Consider the following 15794-nt stretch of genomic DNA (forward strand, 5'->3'; position numbering starts at 1 on the left):
TTTTTACGCTAGTTTGCCTGTAAAAGAGTCAATTATTATTCGATTTTCATAAAAGTGACACCATTTGATGTGTAATGTCAATTTTAACTAGGTCAAACCAATTTAACATTTTCAATATCACCGGAAATGACGTAATTTGGGCAAAAATTGTATTTATAGCCTTCGAAACCAGTAATTTATTCAAATGAGTCATATTTGTTATTTGTTTAAAATTTTGATATTTGATTCAAATCAACTAATACAATGAACCCTTACGATCATATAGATATCACAAAATGGTTTCTAACTTGTTCAGTTGCGGAGAAATAGGCAATTTTCAACAGGTCACTTTTTAAGGTTTTTTTGTCAATAAAAGTGTCAATTATTATTCGATTTTCATGAAATTTTCACTGTGTGATACATAATGCCATTTACGATTTCATACAAGTAATTTAAGATTTTCATTATCACCGGAAGTAAAGTCATTTTGGCAAAAACTGTATTTTTAGCCTTCAAAACAGATATTTTATTCAAATGAATCAGATTTGTAATGTTTTTAAAATTATGATATTTGATTCCAATCAACAAATAGAATGAACTCATTCGATCATACAGATACCTCAAAATGGTTTCTAACTTGTACGGTTGCAGAGAAATAGGCGATTTTCTACAAGTCATTTTTCAAGGTTTTTGGTCTATAAAGGTGGCAATTATTATAGGATTTACATAAAATTTTCAACATGTGATGATGCTATTTCTGATTTCATAAACCAATTTAACATTTTCATTATCACCGGAAGTAATGTAATTTTGACAGGATCACTGACATGTAGCAAATGAATTGGTTGCTGGATTTGGTTGTTTCTGTGTCCATTTTATTTCATGTGTGCAATGCTTATGTGGAAACCTGTTTAACGGTTTCATTGGTACCGGAAGTGACATAAGTTCAAGGGTAACGTGGCACCGGTGAAACCCGTCATTACTGCTTCGCAGTTCTAGTTATTATTATTATTCTTCTTTTGTTTTGAGTAGATCTCAGCAACTGATTGTCGGATCGTTACGATTTCTTCGGTTTTATCGGAAAAGTGGGTGTGACTTAGAGGATAAAGCTATTTTGAACGTTCTGCGACAATGCGAAATGTCCGAAATCACCGAAGCTATCGTTTTTAGAAATATTGCAGTAATTTTAACAATAATCATTGGATTTTAACTTTCGATGCATTTTGGCATAGCCGGAGACGGGGCACATAGCTACGCTACTTTTGATTTTTGATTTTCGGCAAATCTTCGCAGATATTAGGCGCTAAATTTAGAAAATTTAAATTTTTACAAAAAACTTTTTTATTTATGAATATTTTTTAATCGTGTTTTACACAAATATAACGAGTCCTCTGACTTGGGCAAAAATGTGAAAATTTTTTGTCTCGGTAATTTTCCTTGGCCCCCATTGGCTAATTCAGTTTTTCAGTCCTAGATTAATTATTTATTGTTCGATTTGTATAAAACAAAGTTCATATGCCCCGTTGTCTCAATTGTCATTTTTTTTGTTACCAATAGTGTTATCTGTCGGCACCGGAAGTGGCGTAAATTGACAAAAAACTACAATTTTGACAGTTAGGTACCATTTTTCGAAAGCAAATATTATTTTTTTCAAATCTGGTATAACTGAAATTGTGCGCCTTTTAAAGGCGCACAAAATGTTGGGACCATGTTTTTTAATTTCGATTCCGTTTTCGGGCTATTTCGATTAAAAGGTGAAAAAAGGTGTAAAATTAAGCTATTTACAACCCATCCAGCGTTTTCATATTTTAAAATATTACTTCGTAACTTTCATAAACTCGTAGCAATAATCTATACGGAGAGAATGTATGTGAAAATTAATTTGTAATATGCGCAGTTGCCGAGAAATGGGCAATTTTGCATGAGTCACTTTTTACGCTAGTTTGCCTGTAAAAGAGTCAATTATTATTCGATTTTCATAAAAGTGACACCATTTGATGTGTAATGTCAATTTTAACTAGGTCAAACCAATTTAACATTTTCAATATCACCGGAAATGACGTAATTTGGGCAAAAATTGTATTTATAGCCTTCGAAACCAGTAATTTATTCAAATGAGTCATATTTGTTATTTGTTTAAAATTTTGATATTTGATTCAAATCAACTAATACAATGAACCCTTACGATCATATAGATATCACAAAATGGTTTCTAACTTGTTCAGTTGCGGAGAAATAGGCAATTTTCAACAGGTCACTTTTTAAGGTTTTTTTGTCAATAAAAGTGTCAATTATTATTCGATTTTCATGAAATTTTCACTGTGTGATACATAATGCCATTTACGATTTCATACAAGTAATTTAAGATTTTCATTATCACCGGAAGTAAAGTCATTTTGGCAAAAACTGTATTTTTAGCCTTCAAAACAGATATTTTATTCAAATGAATCAGATTTGTAATGTTTTTAAAATTATGATATTTGATTCCAATCAACAAATAGAATGAACTCATTCGATCATACAGATACCTCAAAATGGTTTCTAACTTGTACGGTTGCAGAGAAATAGGCGATTTTCTACAAGTCATTTTTCAAGGTTTTTGGTCTATAAAGGTGGCAATTATTATAGGATTTACATAAAATTTTCAACATGTGATGATGCTATTTCTGATTTCATAAACCAATTTAACATTTTCATTATCACCGGAAGTAATGTAATTTTGACAGGATCACTGACATGTAGCAAATGAATTGGTTGCTGGATTTGGTTGTTTCTGTGTCCATTTTATTTCATGTGTGCAATGCTTATGTGGAAACCTGTTTAACGGTTTCATTGGTACCGGAAGTGACATAAGTTCAAGGGTAACGTGGCACCGGTGAAACCCGTCATTACTGCTTCGCAGTTCTAGTTATTATTATTATTCTTCTTTTGTTTTGAGTAGATCTCAGCAACTGATTGTCGGATCGTTACGATTTCTTCGGTTTTATCGGAAAAGTGGGTGTGACTTAGAGGATAAAGCTATTTTGAACGTTCTGCGACAATGCGAAATGTCCGAAATCACCGAAGCTATCGTTTTTAGAAATATTGCAGTAATTTTAACAATAATCATTGGATTTTAACTTTCGATGCATTTTGGCATAGCCGGAGACGGGGCACATAGCTACGCTACTTTTGATTTTTGATTTTCGGCAAATCTTCGCAGATATTAGGCGCTAAATTTAGAAAATTTAAATTTTTACAAAAAACTTTTTTATTTATGAATATTTTTTAATCGTGTTTTACACAAATATAACGAGTCCTCTGACTTGGGCAAAAATGTGAAAATTTTTTGTCTCGGTAATTTTCCTTGGCCCCCATTGGCTAATTCAGTTTTTCAGTCCTAGATTAATTATTTATTGTTCGATTTGTATAAAACAAAGTTCATATGCCCCGTTGTCTCAATTGTCATTTTTTTTGTTACCAATAGTGTTATCTGTCGGCACCGGAAGTGGCGTAAATTGACAAAAAACTACAATTTTGACAGTTAGGTACCATTTTTCGAAAGCAAATATTATTTTTTTCAAATCTGGTATAACTGAAATTGTGCGCCTTTTAAAGGCGCACAAAATGTTGGGACCATGTTTTTTAATTTCGATTCCGTTTTCGGGCTATTTCGATTAAAAGGTGAAAAAAGGTGTAAAATTAAGCTATTTACAACCCATCCAGCGTTTTCATATTTTAAAATATTACTTCGTAACTTTCATAAACTCGTAGCAATAATCTATACGGAGAGAATGTATGTGAAAATTAATTTGTAATATGCGCAGTTGCCGAGAAATGGGCAATTTTGCATGAGTCACTTTTTACGCTAGTTTGCCTGTAAAAGAGTCAATTATTATTCGATTTTCATAAAAGTGACACCATTTGATGTGTAATGTCAATTTTAACTAGGTCAAACCAATTTAACATTTTCAATATCACCGGAAATGACGTAATTTGGGCAAAAATTGTATTTATAGCCTTCGAAACCAGTAATTTATTCAAATGAGTCATATTTGTTATTTGTTTAAAATTTTGATATTTGATTCAAATCAACTAATACAATGAACCCTTACGATCATATAGATATCACAAAATGGTTTCTAACTTGTTCAGTTGCGGAGAAATAGGCAATTTTCAACAGGTCACTTTTTAAGGTTTTTTTGTCAATAAAAGTGTCAATTATTATTCGATTTTCATGAAATTTTCACTGTGTGATACATAATGCCATTTACGATTTCATACAAGTAATTTAAGATTTTCATTATCACCGGAAGTAACGTCATTTTGGCAAAAACTGTATTTTTAGCCTTCAAAACAGATATTTTATTCAAATGAATCAGATTTGTAATGTTTTTAAAATTATGATATTTGATTCCAATCAACAAATAGAATGAACTCATTCGATCATACAGATACCTCAAAATGGTTTCTAACTTGTACGGTTGCAGAGAAATAGGCGATTTTCTACAAGTCATTTTTCAAGGTTTTTGGTCTATAAAGGTGGCAATTATTATAGGATTTACATAAAATTTTCAACATGTGATGATGCTATTTCTGATTTCATAAACCAATTTAACATTTTCATTATCACCGGAAGTAATGTAATTTTGACAGGATCACTGACATGTAGCAAATGAATTGGTTGCTGGATTTGGTTGTTTCTGTGTCCATTTTATTTCATGTGTGCAATGCTTATGTGGAAACCTGTTTAACGGTTTCATTGGTACCGGAAGTGACATAAGTTCAAGGGTAACGTGGCACCGGTGAAACCCGTCATTACTGCTTCGCAGTTCTAGTTCTTATTATTATTATTCTTCTTTTGTTTTGAGTAGATCTCAGCAACTGATTGTCGGATCGTTACGATTTCTTCGGTTTTATCGGAAAAGTGGGTGTGACTTAGAGGATAAAGCTATTTTGAACGTTCTGCGACAATGCAAAATGTCCGAAATCACCGAAGCTATCGTTTTTAGAAATATTGCAGTAATTTTAACAATAATCATTGGATTTTAACTTTCGATGCATTTTGGCATAGCCGAAGACGGGGCACATAGCTACGCTACTTTTGATTTTTGATTTTCGGCAAATCTTCGCAGATATTAGGCGCTAAATTTAGAAAATTTAAATTTTTACAAAAAACTTTTTTATTTATGAATATTTTTTAGTCGTGTTTTACACAAATATAACGAGTCCTCTGACTTGGGCAAAAATGTGAAAAAATTTTGTCTCGGTAATTTTCCTTGGCCCCCATTGGCTAATTCAGTTTTTCAGTCCTAGATTAATTATTTATTGTTCGATTTGTATAAAACAAAGTTCATATGCTCCGTTGTCTCAATTGTCATTTTTTTTGTTACCAATAGTGTTATCTGTCGGCACCGGAAGTGGCGTAAATTGACAAAAAACTACAATTTTGACAGTTAGGTACCATTTTTCGAAAGCAAATATTATTTTTTTTCAAATCCGGTATAACTGAAATTGTGCGCCCTTTAAAGGCGCACAAAATGTTGGGACCAGTTTTTTTAATTTCGATTCCGTTTTCGGGCTATTTCGATTAAAAGGTGAAAAAAGGTGTAAAATTAAGCTATTTACAACCCATCCAGCGTTTTCATATTTTAAAATATTACTTCGTAACTTTCATAAACTCGTAGCAATAATCTATACGGAGAGAATGTATGTGAAAATTAATTTGTAATATGCGCAGTTGCCGAGAAATGGGCAATTTTGCATGAGTCACTTTTTACGCTAGTTTGCCTGTAAAAGAGTCAATTATTATTCGATTTTCATAAAAGTGACACCATTTGATGTGTAATGTTAATTTTAACTAGGTCAAACCAATTTAACATTTTCAATATCACCGGAAATGACGTAATTTGGGCAAAAATTGTATTTATAGCCTTCGAAACCAGTAATTTACTCAAATGAGTCATATTTGTTATTTGTTTAAAATTTTGATATTTGATTCAAATCAACTAATACAATGAACCCTTACGATCATATAGATATCACAAAATGGTTTCTAACTTGTTCAGTTGCGGAGAAATAGGCAATTTTCAACAGGTCACTTTTTAAGGTTTTTTGTCAATAAAAGTGTCAATTATTATTCGATTTTCATGAAATTTTCACTGTGTGATACATAATGCCATTTACGATTTCATACAAGTAATTTAAGATTTTCATTATCACCGGAAGTAACGTCATTTTGGCAAAAACTGTATTTTTAGCCTTCAAAACAGATATTTTATTCAAATGAATCAGATTTGTAATGTTTTTAAAATTATGATATTTGATTCCAATCAACAAATAGAATGAACTCCTTCGATCATACAGATACCTCAAAATGGTTTCTAACTTGTACGGTTGCAGAGAAATAGGCGATTTTCTACAAGTCATTTTTCAAGGTTTTTGGTCTATAAAGGTGGCAATTATTATAGGATTTACATAAAATTTTCACCATGTGATGATGCTATTTCTGATTTCATAAACCAATTTAACATTTTCATTATCACCGGAAGTAATGTAATTTTGACAGGATCACTGACATGTAGCAAATGAATTGATTGCTGGATTTGGTTGTTTCTGCGTCCATTTTATTTCATGTGTGCAATGCTTATGTGGAAACCTGTTTAACGGTTTCATTGGTACCGGAAGTGACATAAGTTCAAGGGTAACGTGGCACCGGTGAAACCCGTCATTACTGCTTCGCAGTTCTAGTTATTAGGGTTTCACACTGCGTAGCTTGTGTGAAACACTATTGTTTTTGTTAAAATTATTATTCTTATTATTATTATTATTCTTCTTTTGTTTTGAGTAGATCTCAGCAACTGATTGTCGGATCGTTACGATTTCTTCAGTTTTACTGAAAAAGTGGGTGTGACTTAGAGGATAAAGCTATTTTGAACGTTCTGCGACAATGCGAAATGTCCGAAATCACCGAAGCTATCGTTTTTAGAAATATTGCAGTAATTTTAACAATAATCATTGGATTTTAACTTTCGATGCATTTTGGCATAGCCGGAGACGGGGCACATAGCTACGCTACTTTTGATTTTTGATTTTCGGCAAATCTTCGCAGATATTAGGCGCTAAATTTAGAAAATTTAAATTTTTACAAAAAACTTTTTTATTTATGAATATTTTTTAGTCGTGTTTTACACAAATATAACGAGTCCTCTGACTTGGGCAAAAATGTGAAAATTTTTTGTCTCGGTAATTTTCCTTGGCCCCCATTGGCTAATTCAGTTTTTCAGTCCTAGATTAATTATTTATTGTTCGATTTGTATAAAACAAAATTCATATGCCCCGTTGTCTCAATTGTCATTTTTTTTGTTACCAATAGTGTTATCTGTCGGCACCGGAAGTGGCGTAAATTGACAAAAAACTACAATTTTGACAGTTAGGTACCATTTTTCGAAAGCAAATATTATTTTTTTCAAATCTGGTATAACTGAAATTGTGCGCCCTTTAAAGGCGCACAAAATGTTGGGACCATTTTTTTTAATTTCGATTCTGTTTTCGGGCTATTTCGATTAAAAGGTGAAAAAAGGTGTAAAATTAAGCTATTTACAACCCATTCAGCGTTTTCATATTTTAAAATATTACTTCGTAACTTTCATAAACTCGTAGCAATAATCTATACGGAGAGAATGTATGTGAAAATTAATTTGTAATATGCGCAGTTGCCGAGAAATGGGCAATTTTGCATGAGTCACTTTTTACGCTAGTTTGCCTGTAAAAGAGTCAATTATTATTCGATTTTCATAAAAGTGACACCATTTGATGTGTAATGTCAATTTTAACTAGGTCAAACCAATTTAACATTTTCAATATCACCGGAAATGACGTAATTTGGGCAAAAATTGTATTTATAGCCTTCGAAACCAGTAATTTATTCAAATGAGTCATATTTGTTATTTGTTTAAAATTTTGATATTTGATTCAAATCAACTAATACAATGAACCCTTACGATCATATAGATATCACAAAATGGTTTCTAACTTGTTCAGTTGCGGAGAAATAGGCAATTTTCAACAGGTCACTTTTTAAGGTTTTTTTGTCAAAAAAAGTGTCAATTATTATTCGATTTTCATGAAATTTTCACTGTGTGATACATAATGCCATTTACGATATCATACAAGTAATTTCAGATTTTCATTATCACCGGAAGTAACGTCATTTTGGCAAAAACTGTATTTTTAGCCTTCAAAACAGATATTTTATTCAAATGAATCAGATTTGTAATGTTTTTAAAATTATGATATTTGATTCCAATCAACAAATAGAATGAACTCATTCGATCATACAGATACCTCAAAATGGTTTCTAACTTGTACGGTTGCAGAGAAATAGGCGATTTTCTACAAGTCATTTTTCAAGGTTTTTGGTCTATAAAGGTGGCAATTATTATAGGATTTACATAAAATTTTCAACATGTGATGATGCTATTTCTGATTTCATAAACCAATTTAACATTTTCATTATCACCGGAAGTAATGTAATTTTGACAGGATCACTGACATGTAGCAAATGAATTGATTGCTGGATTTGGTTGTTTCTGCGTCCATTTTATTTCATGTGTGCAATGCTTATGTGGAAACCTGTTTAACGGTTTCATTGGTACCGGAAGTGACATAAGTTCAAGGGTAACGTGGCACCGGTGAAACCCGTCATTACTGCTTCGCAGTTCTAGTTCTTATTATTATTATTATTCTTCTTTTGTTTTGAGTAGATCTCAGCAACTGATTGTCGGATCGTTACGATTTCTTCGGTTTTATCGGAAAAGTGGGTGTGACTTAGAGGATAAAGCTATTTTGAACGTTCTGCGACAATGCGAAATGTCCGAAATCACCGAAGCTATCGTTTTTAGAAATATTGCAGTAATTTTAACAATAATCATTGGATTTTAACTTTCGATGCATTTTGGCATAGCCGGAGACGGGGCACATAGCTACGCTACTTTTGATTTTTGATTTTCGGCAAATCTTCGCAGATATTAGGCGCTAAATTTAGAAAATTTAAATTTTTACAAAAAACTTTTTTATTTATGAATATTTTTTAATCGTGTTTTACACAAATATAACGAGTCCTCTGACTTGGGCAAAAATGTGAAAATTTTTTGTCTCGGTAATTTTCCTTGGCCCCCATTGGCTAATTCAGTTTTTCAGTCCTAGATTAATTATTTATTGTTCGATTTGTATAAAACAAAGTTCATATGCCCCGTTGTCTCAATTGTCATTTTTTTTGTTACCAATAGTGTTATCTGTCGGCACCGGAAGTGGCGTAAATTGACAAAAAACTACAATTTTGACAGTTAGGTACCATTTTTCGAAAGCAAATATTATTTTTTTCAAATCTGGTATAACTGAAATTGTGCGCCTTTTAAAGGCGCACAAAATGTTGGGACCATGTTTTTTAATTTCGATTCCGTTTTCGGGCTATTTCGATTAAAAGGTGAAAAAAGGTGTAAAATTAAGCTATTTACAACCCATCCAGCGTTTTCATATTTTAAAATATTACTTCGTAACTTTCATAAACTCGTAGCAATAATCTATACGGAGAGAATGTATGTGAAAATTAATTTGTAATATGCGCAGTTGCCGAGAAATGGGCAATTTTGCATGAGTCACTTTTTACGCTAGTTTGCCTGTAAAAGAGTCAATTATTATTCGATTTTCATAAAAGTGACACCATTTGATGTGTAATGTCAATTTTAACTAGGTCAAACCAATTTAACATTTTCAATATCACCGGAAATGACGTAATTTGGGCAAAAATTGTATTTATAGCCTTCGAAACCAGTAATTTATTCAAATGAGTCATATTTGTTATTTGTTTAAAATTTTGATATTTGATTCAAATCAACTAATACAATGAACCCTTACGATCATATAGATATCACAAAATGGTTTCTAACTTGTTCAGTTGCGGAGAAATAGGCAATTTTCAACAGGTCACTTTTTAAGGTTTTTTTGTCAATAAAAGTGTCAATTATTATTCGATTTTCATGAAATTTTCACTGTGTGATACATAATGCCATTTACGATTTCATACAAGTAATTTAAGATTTTCATTATCACCGGAAGTAACGTCATTTTGGCAAAAACTGTATTTTTAGCCTTCAAAACAGATATTTTATTCAAATGAATCAGATTTGTAATGTTTTTAAAATTATGATATTTGATTCCAATCAACAAATAGAATGAACTCATTCGATCATACAGATACCTCAAAATGGTTTCTAACTTGTACGGTTGCAGAGAAATAGGCGATTTTCTACAAGTCATTTTTCATAAACCAATTTAACATTTTCATTATCACCGGAAGTAATGTAATTTTGACAGGATCACTGACATGTAGCAAATGAATTGGTTGCTGGATTTGGTTGTTTCTGTGTCCATTTTATTTCATGTGTGCAATGCTTATGTGGAAACCTGTTTAACGGTTTCATTGGTACCGGAAGTGACATAAGTTCAAGGGTAACGTGGCACCGGTGAAACCCGTCATTACTGCTTCGCAGTTCTAGTTAGGGTTTCACACTGCGTAGCTTGTGTGAAACACTATTGTTTTTGTTAAAATTATTATTCTTATTATTATTATTCTTCTTTTGTTTTGAGTAGATCTCAGCAACTGATTGTCGGATCGTTACGATTTCTTCGGTTTTATCGGAAAAGTGGGTGTGACTTAGAGGATAAAGCTATTTTGAACGTTCTGCGACAATGCGAAATGTCCGAAATCACCGAAGCTATCGTTTTTAGAAATATTGCAGTAATTTTAACAATAATCATTGGATTTTAACTTTCGATGCATTTTGGCATAGCCGGAGACGGGGCACATAGCTACGCTACTTTTGATTTTGGATTTTCGGCAAATCTTCGCAGATATTAGGCGCTAAATTCAGAAAATTTAAATTTTTACAAAAAACTTTTTTATTTATGAATATTTTTTAATCGTGTTTTACACAAATATAACGAGTCCTCTGACTTGGGCAAAAATGTGAAAATTTTTTGTCTCGGTAATTTTCCTTGGCCCCCATTGGCTAATTCAGTTTTTCAGTCCTAGATTAATTATTTATTGTTCGATTTGTATAAAACAAAGTTCATATGCCCCGTTGTCTCAATTGTCATTTTTTTTGTTACCAATAGTGTTATCTGTCGGCACCGGAAGTGGCGTAAATTGACAAAAAACTACAATTTTGACAGTTAGGTACCATTTTTCGAAAGCAAATATTATTTTTTTCAAATCTGGTATAACTGAAATTGTGCGCCCTTTAAAGGCGCACAAAATGTTGGGACCATTTTTTTTAATTTCGATTCCGTTTTCGGGCTATTTCGATTAAAAGGTGAAAAAAGGTGTAAAATTAAGCTATTTACAACCCATTCAGCGTTTTCATATTTTAAAATATTACTTCGTAACTTTCATAAACTCGTAGCAATAATCTATACGGAGAGAATGTATGTGAAAATTAATTTGTAATATGCGCAGTTGCCGAGAAATGGGCAATTTTGCATGAGTCACTTTTTACGCTAGTTTGCCTGTAAAAGAGTCAATTATTATTCGATTTTCATAAAAGTGACACCATTTGATGTGTAATGTCAATTTTAACTAGGTCAAACCAATTTAACATTTTCAATATCACCGGAAATGACGTAATTTGGGCAAAAATTGTATTTATAGCCTTCGAAACCAGTAATTTATTCAAATGAGTCATATTTGTTATTTGTTTAAAATTTTGATATTTGATTCAAATCAACTAATACAATGAACCCTTACGATCATATAGATATCACAAAATGGTTTCTAACTTGTTCAGTTGCGGAGAAATAGGCAATTTTCAACAGGTCACTTTTTAAGGTTTTTTTGTCAAAAAAAGTGTCAATTATTATTCGATTTTCATGAAATTTTCACTGTGTGATACATAATGCCATTTACGATATCATACAAGTAATTTAAGATTTTCATTATCACCGGAAGTAACGACATTTTGGCAAAAACTGTATTTTTAGCCTTCAAAACAGATATTTTATTCAAATGAATCAGATTTGTAATGTTTTTAAAATTATGATATTTGATTCCAATCAACAAATAGAATGAACTCATTCGATCATACAGATACCTCAAAATGGTTTCTAACTTGTACGGTTGCAGAGAAATAGGCGATTTTCTACAAGTCATTTTTCAAGGTTTTTGGTCTATAAAGGTGGCAATTATTATAGGATTTACATAAAATTTTCAACATGTGATGATGCTATTTCTGATTTCATAAACCAATTTAACATTTTCATTATCACCGGAAGTAATGTAATTTTGACAGGATCACTGACATGTAGCAAATGAATTGATTGCTGGATTTGGTTGTTTCTGCGTCCATTTTATTTCATGTGTGCAATGCTTATGTGGAAACCTGTTTAACGGTTTCATTGGTACCGGAAGTGACATAAGTTCAAGGGTAACGTGGCACCGGTGAAACCCGTCATTACTGCTTCGCAGTTCTAGTTCTTATTATTATTATTCTTCTTTTGTTTTGAGTAGATCTCAGCAACTGATTGTCGGATCGTTACGATTTCTTCGGTTTTATCGGAAAAGTGGGTGTGACTTAGAGGATAAAGCTATTTTGAACGTTCTGCGACAATGCGAAATGTCCGAAATCACCGAAGCTATCGTTTTTAGAAATATTGCAGTAATTTTAACAATAATCATTGGATTTTAACTTTCGATGCATTTTGGCATAGCCGGAGACGGGGCACATAGCTACGCTACTTTTGATTTTTGCTTTTCGGCAAATCTTCGCAGATATTAGGCGCTAAATTTAGAAAATTTAAATTTTTACAAAAAACTTTTTTATTTATAAATATTTTTTAATCGTGTTTTACACAAATATAACGAGTCCTCTGACTTGGGCAAAAATGTGAAATTTTTTTGTCTCGGTAATTTTCCTTGGCCCCCATTGGCTAATTCAGTTTTTCAGTCCTAGATTAATTATTTATTGTTCGATTTGTATAAAACAAAGTTCATATGCCCCGTTGTCTCAATTGTCATTTTTTTTGTTACCAATAGTGTTATCTGTCGGCACCGGAAGTGGCGTAAATTGACAAAAAACTACAATTTTGACAGTTAGGTACCATTTTTCGAAAGCAAATATTATTTTTTTCAAATCTGGTATAACTGAAATTGTGCGCCCTTTAAAGGCGCACAAAATGTTGGGACCATTTTTTTTAATTTCGATTCCGTTTTCGGGCTATTTCGATTAAAAGGTGAAAAAAGGTGTAAAATTAAGCTATTTACAACCCATTCAGCGTTTTCATATTTTAAAATATTACTTCGTAACTTTCATAAACTCGTAGCAATAATCTATACGGAGAGAATGTATGTGAAAATTAATTTGTAATATGCGCAGTTGCCGAGAAATGGGCAATTTTGCATGAGTCACTTTTTACGCTAGTTTGCCTGTAAAAGAGTCAATTATTATTCGATTTTCATAAAAGTGACACCATTTGATGTGTAATGTCAATTTTAACTAGGTCAAACCAATTTAACATTTTCAATATCACCGGAAATGACGTAATTTGGGCAAAAATTGTATTTATAGCCTTCGAAACCAGTAATTTATTCAAATGAGTCATATTTGTTATTTGTTTAAAATTTTGATATTTGATTCAAATCAACTAATACAATGAACCCTTACGATCATATAGATATCACAAAATGGTTTCTAACTTGTTCAGTTGCGGAGAAATAGGCAATTTTCAACAGGTCACTTTTTAAGGTTTTTTTGTCAAAAAAAGTGTCAATTATTATTCGATTTTCATGAAATTTTCACTGTGTGATACATAATGCCATTTACGATATCATACAAGTAATTTAAGATTTTCATTATCACCGGAAGTAACGTCATTTTGGCAAAAACTGTATTTTTAGCCTTCAAAACAGATATTTTATTCAAAAGAATCAGATTTGTAATGTTTTTAAAATTATGATATTTGATTCCAATCAACAAATAGAATGAACTCATTCGATCATACAGATACCTCAAAATGGTTTCTAACTTGTACGGTTGCAGAGAAATAGGCGATTTTCTACAAGTCATTTTTCATAAACCAATTTAACATTTTCATTATCACCGGAAGTAATGTAATTTTGACAGGATCACTGACATGTAGCAAATGAATTGGTTGCTGGATTTGGTTGTTTCTGTGTCCATTTTATTTCATGTGTGCAATGCTTATGTGGAAACCTGTTTAACGGTTTCATTGGTACCGGAAGTGACATAAGTTCAAGGGTAACGTGGCACCGGTGAAACCCGTCATTACTGCTTCGCAGTTCTAGTTCTTATTATTATTATTCTTCTTTTGTTTTGAGTAGATCTCAGCAACTGATTGTCGGATCGTTACGATTTCTTCGGTTTTATCGGAAAAGTGGGTGTGACTTAGAGGATAAAGCTATTTTGAACGTTCTGCGACAATGCGAAATGTCCGAAATCACCGAAGCTATCGTTTTTAGAAATATTGCAGTAATTTTAACAATAATCATTGGATTTTAACTTTCGATGCATTTTGGCATAGCCGGAGACGGGGCACATAGCTACGCTACTTTTGATTTTTGCTTTTCGGCAAATCTTCGCAGATATTAGGCGCTAAATTTAGAAAATTTAAATTTTTACAAAAAACTTTTTTATTTATAAATATTTTTTAATCGTGTTTTACACAAATATAACGAGTCCTCTGACTTGGGCAAAAATGTGAAATTTTTTTGTCTCGGTAATTTTCCTTGGCCCCCATTGGCTAATTCAGTTTTTCAGTCCTAGATTAATTATTTATTGTTCGATTTGTATAAAACAAAGTTCATATGCCCCGTTGTCTCAATTGTCATTTTTTTTGTTACCAATAGTGTTATCTGTCGGCACCGGAAGTGGCGTAAATTGACAAAAAACTACAATTTTGACAGTTAGGTACCATTTTTCGAAAGCAAATATTATTTTTTTCAAATCTGGTATAACTGAAATTGTGCGCCCTTTAAAGGCGCACAAAATGTTGGGACCATTTTTTTTAATTTCGATTCCGTTTTCGGGCTATTTCGATTAAAAGGTGAAAAAAGGTGTAAAATTAAGCTATTTACAACCCATTCAGCGTTTTCATATTTTAAAATATTACTTCGTAACTTTCATAAACTCGTAGCAATAATCTATACGGAGAGAATGTATGTGAAAATTAATTTGTAATATGCGCAGTTGCCGAGAAATGGGCAATTTTGCATGAGTCACTTTTTACGCTAGTTTGCCTGTAAAAGAGTCAATTATTATTCGATTTTCATAAAAGTGACACCATTTGATGTGTAATGTCAATTTTAACTAGGTCAAACCAATTTAACATTTTCAATATCACCGGAAATGACGTAATTTGGGCAAAAATTGTATTTATAGCCTTCGAAACCAGTAATTTATTCAAATGAGTCATATTTGTTATTTGTTTAAAATTTTGATATTTGATTCAAATCAACTAATACAATGAACCCTTACGATCATATAGATATCACAAAATGGTTTCTAACTTGTTCAGTTGCGGAGAAATAGGCAATTTTCAACAGGTCACTTTTTAAGGTTTTTTTGTCAAAAAAAGTGTCAATTATTATTCGATTTTCATGAAATTTTCACTGTGTGATACATAATGCCATTTACGATATCATACAAGTAATTTAAGATTTTCATTATCACCGGAAGTAACGTCATTTTGGCAAAAACTGTATTTTTAGCCTTCAAAACAGATATTTTATTCAAATGAATCAGATTTGTAATGTTTTTAAAATT

The sequence above is a fragment of the Patella vulgata genome, chromosome 2, assembly GCF_932274485.2.
Source record: "Patella vulgata chromosome 2, xgPatVulg1.2, whole genome shotgun sequence".
Taxonomy (NCBI): Eukaryota; Metazoa; Mollusca; class Gastropoda; family Patellidae; genus Patella; species Patella vulgata.